The following is a 10,556-nucleotide window of genomic DNA, read 5'->3' on the forward strand; positions in this document are numbered from 1 at the left end:
GGCATAGCTCAGTGGATTGAGCGCGGGCTGGGAACCAAAGTGTCCCAGGTTCGATTCCCAGCTAGGGTACATTCCTGGGTTGCAGGCCATAACCCCCAGCAACCGCACATTGATGTCTCTCTCTCTCTCCCTCTCTCCCTCTCTCTGTCTCTCTCTGTCTCTCTCTCTCTCTCTCTCTCCCCTCCCCCTCCCTTCCCTCCCTAAAAAAAAAAAAAAAAAAAATTATTGTATTTTTTCCATTACCGTTTAGTCACATTATACTCCCCTCACCTCTCCCACCCCCTGCCCCCATCACCACACTGTTGTTTATGTCAGTGAACCCTTTTTCCTTTTTTGTTCAATCCCTTCACCCACTACCATCTTCCCAGCCTTTGCTGTCATCCTGCTCTCTATCTATGAGTCTGTCCTTATTTTGCTTGGTTAGTTCAGTTTGTTAATGATTCCACATATGAGTGAAATCATATGGTGTTTGTCTTTCCAAAGGAAACCAAAACACTAATTCAAAAGAACATAAGCACCCAAATGTTAATTGCCGCATTATTCACAATCACCAAGATATGGAAGCAGCCCAAGTGTCCATCAGTAGATGAATGGATAAAACAACTATGGGACATTTACACAATGGAATACTACGCAGGCGTAAAAAAGAAAATCGCACCCTTTGTGACAGTATGGACTTGGAGAACATTATGTTAAGTGAAATAAGCCAGTTGGAGAAAGATAATCCTGTCTTTTAACAGATTTAGGTTAGACACTACTTATCCTGCATGGATCACGTAGAAGCAACACTTCACCAGTAAGTGCACAAGCTCCTCTTAGTCGGGCAGTTTTATCGAGGACATGATGATTTTGGAGAAGCACAGAGGTTAAGCTGTTAACTTCTGACTCGAGTATCTTCAAAGTTTACAGAGTGGTATTGAACTCTTGTTCCATTACCATGGAGACACTTAGGCTTGCTTTTTTTGTTTTTAATTTGTAATCTTCAAAGCTTGGGAATAAGATCCCTAACGCTGAAGAGAACTTGGTGTTGTGATATATAAGCACATTCTTTACAACTTCTCGCTTTGCGTGTTTATGTGGCACAACTTTGTGAACAAAGAAGCCCACATTTGTAATTTAGCTGGCATTCAGGATGGAGTGCTTGGTGGCTAAGGAGCGAGGTATCCAAGTCTACATCGTCCTGACTGTGTAGGTGGGAAGTTTTGTACACCTTTTCATCACATGAAAAGACCAGTGTGGTTTACAGATGAGGTGAAAGTAGAATCTGTAATTCCTAGGCTGTGGAGTATTCCCTGGTCTTTGCTACTAGCACTGTTAGCATTCCCACACCTCATTTTCCATGTGCTCCTGTCAATCTGTGAACACAGAACAGATTGCGAAATGGCTGGTACAGGAGGCCTGTAGTCTGGTTTTGGCAGTCGTAAAGCTTGGTTCTGTCACCTAACCAAGTAAGTCCAGACTTTTGGTCCACCCACATATAGTTGGTGGTATTGGGCAACCTAACCCTGGTGGTGGGAGGGTGGGCAGGGCATCCGCAACACCCCAGTTGTACAGGGTAGCTTGTGAGCCATTCAGAACATTTTTGGGCAGACGTTTGCCAAAAACACTAATGCTGCAGTCACTTACAATTTCCTTGAGAGGTTTAAAAATACCTTTTGTGGAATCAAACCACAGAGTTTGATTACAGTATTATCTTGATATATCACTCAGGGAGGTCAAACGTCCTGTTTTCGATGCAAAGGACTGTCACTTGCCTTTACTAGGCAATGGACAGTCCTGGAGCTTCTGTAGAGGATTTCTGAGGCCTGAAGGACTGACCAGGAGAAGCAGACTAATGTTTGTCTTGTTGTGGATGTCATACTCTGTTGCTCATCCATCTTTCATGCTCAGTCCACCAGATGTTCACATCAACTGGAACAAAACCACTTCAGGCTCCTTCTCACTATCTAGATGTTGGCATAACCAACGGTCAGATTGATTAGTTAATGTAGCCAGAGTTTGGTAAACTGGCATAAAGGGGTATTTGGTCTGTGCCCAACCTGTTGCAAAAGAGAGTTAGTAAGAGCAAGATACAGGTTGAAACGGAACCCTTAGTGGACATTTAGAAAGGGAGATGGAAAGTGGATAGGGGTGAACACTCTCCAGTTATCTATAAAAAAGTTAAAAATTAGTAAATTGTGGGAAGGGGAAGTGTTCATTAATAAGAGGAGGTGTGAGTGGGTTTTTTTTTTTTTATGTCTTTACTTAGGGAGTCTGAAAAGCAGGGGCTGAGTTGGAGAGAAGTAGGCGAGTCCCAGTGCTGTCTGCCCTTGGGGCCTGAGTATTAGCCCTGGAGACCCTTAGTGTAAGGTCACCTGGAGAAACTGCCCCCCAGTCGTCTTGAGAGCTATGATGCAGGTCTATTTTGACATGGCTTGCATGGATCCAGGGGGATTTTTTTTAAAATGCTGCTGGCAATGTAGGTGGCTAGAAGTGCCTCATAAGGTCCGTCCTGTCAAGGTGCCAGCACACGTTTTCTCCTACAGACCTTAATGTGCACCCGGTCTCCTGGACAAAAGGATGGCTGTTGGTGGAGGCCATGCCTTTTTCTACCTGTTGGTGATACAATTCAAGCACACTTGTTAGTTCTTGTATACAGCTAGTCATAGCGTCAAATTGTTCACTTAAATTTTCATAATGCTTGCTTAACAGAAGCTTTACAGATGCTAGTGGGCATTGGGTATCCAAATACCATTTCAAAAGGAGTTAATCCACTCTGGCCGAGTAGCTCACTTGGTTGGAGCATTGCCCTAGATGGCAGGTTTGACCCCTCGTCAGAGCACATACAAAAATCAACCAATGAATACATAACTAAATAAAACAACAAATCAATTTCTCTCATCCTCTCTCTCTCTCAAATCAATCAATAAAATTTTTTTTAAGAGTTATCCCCATATCTCCTATTTGGAGGATTCTGGATCTTTACAAGGGCCAAGAGCAAAACTTCTGGTCATTTAAGTCTGGTTTCTTGACATTTTTTCTAAAGTCATCCCCATGTCCAGATTTTTATGTTCCTGATGATTGAGGATGGTATGGGGTAGGAAATTCTGAGGAGTATCCCAGAATTTTTGCAAGCAGGTGATCTGTCGCTGCTATAAAAAGAGTGCCTTGGTTTGATTCAGTCCATAAAGGAATGTGGAAATGGGGAATAATTTTGGTTATTGGTTTCTTTACCACAGCTATGGCATCATCGTCTCTAGTTGTTTACCATTTGGTCCACAAACTAAACATGCAGACAGTAACCAGTGAGAATAGCCTACCTGAGGGTAAGTGTCAAAAACCCACTTGGAGTGCCCCACAGGCAGTGTGGGCCTAGGAGAACTTCCTGGAGTACAGATTTCTTCTATAAAGTACCATACCTCTTCCACTATGTTCAGTTTCTCCAATTCCTGAATTTCTATAGAATTCATTTTTTCTTAATATTTTTATTGAGATTTTAAAATAAATGTTTTATTAATATAGAAGAGTTGACAAATAACATCCTACATGTCTGTGATACTTGCAAATACAGCTCCACCCCAAGTTTCTTGTTTATCTTTTGATATTATTTAATGGGTGTTTGCCTTGAGGAAGTTTTTAATTTTTTACAATAATGTCAAAAGTGGCTTCCATGTTTCGTGTTATAAAAATCTTTCCCACTTCAAGAGTTAAAATATATTGTCTTATCTTTTCTTCCAGAACTTTACAGTCTCTCAGTGTCTTTATACTTTGGGGAGGATAATCAGGCATCGCCGGGTTTTAGGTAGGAGTGGGTATTTAACATCACTCTTCTTTCTAGTTGGCTATTTAGTTGTTTCAGCACAATACTTCAAATTATTTATCCTTTTTTGTGATTAGAAATGCCATTTTTATTTTCAGTTCTTATTAATATTAAGGTCTTTTCTAAGCTTCTATTCTTTTTCATATTTTTTTGGTGTAAATTCATGCTCCATTATCGCATCATTTCAATTATTATTGTAGTGTAATAATAGGTTCAGCTATCTGAGGTTGCTAATTTGGGGTTTAATAATAGGTTTTGCTCTCCTCCTGCAGCAATCTGGAGAACATCTCAGTAAATGCTCAGGTCAAAAGCCTTGCAGTAATTCTCTTTCTTTCACATCCTACATCCAACCCATCAGCAAATCCAATCCACTCTCTACCTTCAGAACAGTCTGAATCTGAGCAATTTTCTATCACTTCACCCTGGAGGAAGCTGCCATCATTTCTCTCATCTGGATTATTGCATAGCCTCTCATGGTTTCCTCCCTTCTGTGCTTGGTGTCTCTACAGTTAGTCTTCATACACAGGTCTGGGTTATATGGAAATCAGATGTCAGTCCCCTGCTCAAAACTCTCCAGCAGCTTTAGATCTTAGAGTAAAAGACCAATACACAGCCTCAGTGACTTCTCTGACCTTACCACCTTTCCACTCCCTCCAGCCCCAGGGGCCTCCTAGCTATTTTTTAATGTTTTTTCTTTTATTTTTTCTATTATTATTATTATTATTAATTATTATTCCTTGCCTGAGGACATGCTTATTGATTTTAGAGAGAAGGGAAGGGAGGGAGACAGAGAGGAGAGAAACATCGATGTGAGAGAAACATCAATCGGGTGACTCTTGTCCATGCTCCTTTGGGGACCGAACCTGCAACCTAGGTATGTGCCCTGATTGGGAATCAAACCTGTGACCTTTTGGTTTATAGGGACACTCCAACCAACTGAGCCATACTGGCCAAGGCTTTCTTCTTTTTTTTAGAGAGAGAGGAAGGGAAAGAAGGAGAGGGAGAGACATAGATTTGTTGTCCCTCTTATTGATGCATTCATTGGTTGCTTCTTGTATGTGCCCTGACCCAGGATCAAACATACAACCGTAGTGTATTAGGATAACACTCTAACCAAATGAGCTACCCAGCTAGGGCACCTCCTTGAATTCTTGAAACAAACACATAAACACAAAATTTAGCATAATTTACCCCAGGTCTTTACACTTGCTGTTCTGCCACCTGTTCTGCACTCTGGTATCTATGCAGGTTGGTGGCAGAAAGGGAAGAAAGGAAGAAAGTAGTACAAATATGCTGTTGTCATAATTTCTGAATATGAAATATTTCTGCAGTAACTAGACACTATTTAAACAAATAGAAGGTAGGTTATATCTCATAATAATGGTAACAATACAAAAACACAAACTTCTTAAATTGTCAGAAGAAATGCACATAGCCACACAAGTACAGGACACATAGTAAACACCTACTTATATATTTATATGATCCTCACCTGAGGACATTTTCTCTTGCTTTTAGAGAGAGAGAAAGAGAGAGAAGAAAGGAGAGAGAGAAACATCAATGAGAGAGAGAAGCATTGCTTGGTTGCCTCCTCCATGGGGGATCACATGCGCCCAGACCAGGATGGAACCCATGACCTTTAGATGATGGGATGATGTTTCAGCCAACTTAGCCACACTGGCCAGTGCTGAAAATTTATTTTTAAAAAGCTAAACATAAGAGATAATAAGAAATTATAGAATTAAGACTCATCTAACTGTTATATCCACAGATGTAAATATGTTAAAAACGATTCTGTACAGAGAATAGAGGGATGGTTGCCAAAAGGGAGAGCGGTTGGGGTAGTGGGTGAAAAAGATGAAAGGGAGTAAGAAGTACAAATCAGTGGTTACAAAATAGTCACAGGGATGTAAAGTACCACATAGGGAATGTGGCCAATAACATTGTAATAACTATGTATAGTGCCAAGTAGGTACTGGAAATATCAGGGAGGGGGACACTTTGTATAATGTATATGCTTGTCTAACCACTATACTGTACACTTGAAACTAATACAAAATAATATTTAATGTAAACTGTAATTGAAAAATAAAATTAAAAAAGAAATAAACAATAAATAAATAAAGGAATAAATGATTATGGTTGAATTATAAAACAAAGAACATTCTACATCTAATATTCTATACTTAAAAAGAACACTAAATTGAAATTACTCAAAACAAAGGGATAAATGAATACATTCTGGGAAAATACAAATAAAAGAAACAAGGGCTTGTGACATTAATATCAAATGAGATTAAACTCTGGAAAATAATTACAAAGATAACATTTTATAAAGTATTCAGCATACCATGAAGATCTTACTGCTTTGCCTAACATGTGCACAATTTGGCAAAGATTGCTGGAAGTTGCAGGTGGGGATGGGGGTGGGCAGGGTGGAGAGACTGGAAGCCCTTCGTATAAGGACCACCTTCACTTTTTAGCCTGTATCCAAGTACTGGCTGTACAGTTATTTACCTTACTTTTTCTTCAAAGTGATTCATTTCTTAATTGAAATAAGTTTACTTACTATAAAAATTGGTAAATGCAAAAAAGTGCCCTGTCTGAAAAACACAGCTGTTCCTCACTTCTGGGAATGCAATTAATTCCATGTTACCAGATTTCTCTAATGACGCCAGAAATCCACCCTATTATATAAAATCTCCTGATTTCTCAGTTTTAGCTTATAGGGATGAACAGAACCTGCATGTGGCTTTTTTGGCCAGAGGTCTCCCAGTTTTTCGTCTTTGTGTTATTAGGTGCTGGGAACACATCAAAGGAATCTGTCTCCTTGTCACCTCCCTCTCGTCCAGCCAATGACCCCTACAACTCAGTGTCTCTTTTTTCTGCCTCTGTCATTGGTCACTGTTACATCATTATGACTTAGCTGGACTACAAACCCCCTAAAGGCAAGAATTGTGTTTTATTTCACTCCCTCTCCCAGCCTACCAAAGGTTCTGGTACTTAATAGGTGTCTGTTCATTCCTGCATTCACTCAACAGATATCAGATAGCGGGGAACCTGGAAAGACTTCATAGCTTAAATGAAAAGACTTGTAATATGTGCAATGACTCAGACAAAAAGTAAACGGAGTTCTGTGGACTGCAAACAAGGGGCATCTAATTCTAACCGAGGGAGTAGGAACAGCTTCCCAGGAGAGGCAATATTAAATTGATTCTTTGATTCTTGAGGAAGTTGGATTTATCAAAAAAAAAAAAGGTTTTGAGAAATATTCTAAGAAGAGATAGAGCGTTTGGTATGGGATTTAAGTTAGACTGGATTGACCTCTTTCCAGAATATCGGTTAGGGATGATGAATGATGGTGGCAGTAGGTGGTGAGGCTTGGCCGTGAAGGACAGCACTGAATAACTTTATGCAACACTAGCACACTATGCACCCTAATGCCTCTTCACTTTTTCCCTGTGCCCCACCCCCAAATTCCACAGTCTGTTCCTTGAATGAGGAAATACCTATACATTTTGTATGTATATCTATACATACAAAACATTAGTGTTTTGGAAGTGCAAAAGGAACAAGAACTTGTCAGTGACTTCTTGGAGGACATAGCACATGAGATGAATGTTGACAATAATAGTAAAATTAGACACAAAAAACATTGAGGGAAGGCATGTCATGCAAACAGAATAGGACAAGCAAAGATACAAGTTCTTATGAAGTCACTTGGGTTAAAATGATTGCCCAAGTGGTTAGTGGGGATACAAAAAATTTGATGGCATTCGCATGGGAGGAAGGTTGTCAGGAAGTTCCACTTTCCACTGACCTCTTCCTCCACTGCTTTCACCTGAGTTCGAATATTTTGGAGAGGGGGAGGCTATTTATTTGTGCTAGCTAGTGCAGTTGGACAGACAACTGTGACAGGTCTGTCTTTCTGCATTGCATATATTTTAGGACCCAGTCCATGAAGTCTGTACCAACTACTGAAACCCAAAGGCTTTCTTTCTTTTTCCTGAATCCTTCTAGACTTTCTGCTGGTACATCTTCCAACATGAACTATAATCTCCAAAGACATGTTTACTCCTTTTGTAATTGAATACTTTGTACTTTGATTTGTATGTACAATGACTTTTTGGCTTGCTATTGACACTTGTAAGGCATCATAAATATATATATAGTTGAGTCTTCACTTTATCCTCCCAAATAAATAGGAATAGATGGAATTCTTTCTACCAAGTAAAAACATTCTCTCTACTTTTTGGAAAATGATATTAAGGCTAGATAAATCTACTTCACTCAGGAAGTGTATTATTTTAAATATTGCCTATTGTTTAAGATGTAGTATTTGAAGGCAATGAGAGATTAAAACTTTTATTCAAATGTGGAGTTTCTTGGAGCTCTTACCTTGCAAGTGTTCATTGCGTGTGTGTGTACTGATAAAAGAATAGTCTGAGGTCTGCTTGTTCAAACTGCTTACTGTCTGGAGTTTGATTCTGGCCATTCTCTTCTCTCCTTCCCCTCCTTGTCCTTCTTCTATTTTCTCTCCCTTAGGACACTAATACATACAGCTGGTTGAAACTGCTTCTTTGAAATCACGTGGTACTCTCTCATTAGTCAACAGTATTGCAGTTTTTCTAATCTTGGTTAAATGGTAATGAAAAACTTGACTAAAAAGAGACTTTGTTTCATTATACCTATTACCTTGCTATAGAAAGGTGTGGCCAGGACTCCCCCTGGTGGGCATGGTAACCGGTACATGGGAATCTCCAGAACTGCATTTCTCACAAAGCTTTCATACTATGGAGCAGATATTAATAGAAGGGGCCAAAGAACAAAAAGGAAAGAGAAAAATGTGGGAATGGTTGGGTTACTTCTCTCAGTTTAAATTTCCAATCTCACCACCTTCGTGTGGTGCATTTATTGCTTCTGTTCTTTTCCAGTTTCTTCTGGGCCTTTAAACAGTGTTGATGAAATAAAAGATATAACAATCAAAGCAACATTATACTTAAACCAACTATAGTTGTTGATTATAGTTCTCACCAAACTGTAGTTTCTGATCAAGTAAAGAGTTTCCTTGAGTTGAAATGGTCATGGCTATGTAGTAGTGATTAGTTGTACAGCATTCTGATATGCTGTTCAACCGCTGAACAATAATGCACAATAATGAATAGTTGAGCAGACTTACCAGGTGGTGGGTACAAGGTAAAGTGCTTCATGTGCATTTCTTCTTCCATGGCAGCCCTGTGAGACAGTCAGCCCTATAATCCCTGTTTTCTAGGGACTCAGATAAGCTGAGTGACCTGACCAAGGTCACATAGTGGAAAAGGCAGAATCCTAAACCTTTCGCTTTTTTAATGACTGTCCAGGCTGCTCATTGATGGGCAGTGAATTCTAAGAATGTTTTTTGTATATGTACTCACTTAACCCTCTTCAAAATTACATTGTAGTGTAGCTTAAACTAAAATATCACTATTTAAACTGAGATCATAAAACATTTTCATCCAGATCAGCTATTTGTTCATTAGGCAATGACAACAATAATTAATATCATTGATTTAACTTCTTAGCCTTTCTGCTGAAGTGTTGAAGGTTGATATAAAACCTTTTAAGTTTTGGCTAAAGCAGAAAGGGCCAGACGCTTCTACCTGGGTTTAATGCTACACTTGGTCCTGCTTTCACCTGATGAATCAGGGATGACAACTGAATTTCATCTTGCACATTAACAGGGAAGAAAAATCCTATCAATGAGATCATTTCACAGAAAGGTGCCCTGCGGATCTAACAAGTGGTTGGACCAATCAGGGCCATGTCAGGTCAGAAACTTAAAACTTGCTCGCTTCTCTTCCCCTTCAAACATTTGCTTGCTCTTCAGCTCTTACTGTTCTGACCTCTGATTCTGGATTTGGGCCCCTTGTATTCTTACTCATTTGTACTTATCTCACTCACCTGCTATCTCTAATCATATTAATTAGTAATAGCCTTATTTCTTGTGTCTAACAATAACCTTCCTCCCTATTAAGAGTTGGGGGTTAATAACCTCTGTAGGGCAGGGACTGTTTCAGTCTTGTTACTTACAGCTTGGAAGAGTAGGTGCCCAATAATTATTTTTAGAAATTGCTGCAGAAAGACCCTGCAATTTAAAAAATTGTGTTCCCTCCTCATGTAGAAAAATAAGATACATCTAAAAAATATCTTGGGAAGGTTAACAAATTTGCCAATTTCAATAATTTGTCTACATTATTTATGTAGAAAACAACTCTGAATCTCTTTCTATACTACTTTTAACAGCAGACATAATATTACGGTCAGGAACCCAAACTAGTTTGTGTTATATATAACATTCCATGATAGATGTTAAGATTTACTATCTTTAACCCTCTCCAAGTAAGTATAATCCCCCTTTTACATGTTTAAAAAAATGAGGGGCTGTATTAGTCAGGAATCACCAGAACAACAAACACAGTGTATATATTTTTGTATATCTATATTTGTATGGAGAGAGAGAGTCAGAGAGATGCAGTGATGGTGGTGAGATTTGTTACAAGAAATTGGCTCATGAGATTATGGAGGGTAACAAGTCTTAAACTCTGCAGGGTGAGTCAGCAAACTGGAGACCTAGGAGATCTGATGGTGTAGTTCCAGTCTGAAGACTGACAGGCTTGGGACCCTGGAACAGTGGGTATTCCAGTTCAAAGGCAGTCAGGCAGGAAGAATTCTCTCTTCATCTGGAAAAGGTCAGTCTTTTTGTTCTACCCAGGCCATC

The sequence above is a fragment of the Phyllostomus hastatus genome, unplaced genomic scaffold (genome assembly GCF_019186645.2).
Source record: "Phyllostomus hastatus isolate PE091 unplaced genomic scaffold, TTU_PhHast_1.1 phas_contig_38, whole genome shotgun sequence".
NCBI lineage: Eukaryota > Metazoa > Chordata > Mammalia > Chiroptera > Phyllostomidae > Phyllostomus > Phyllostomus hastatus.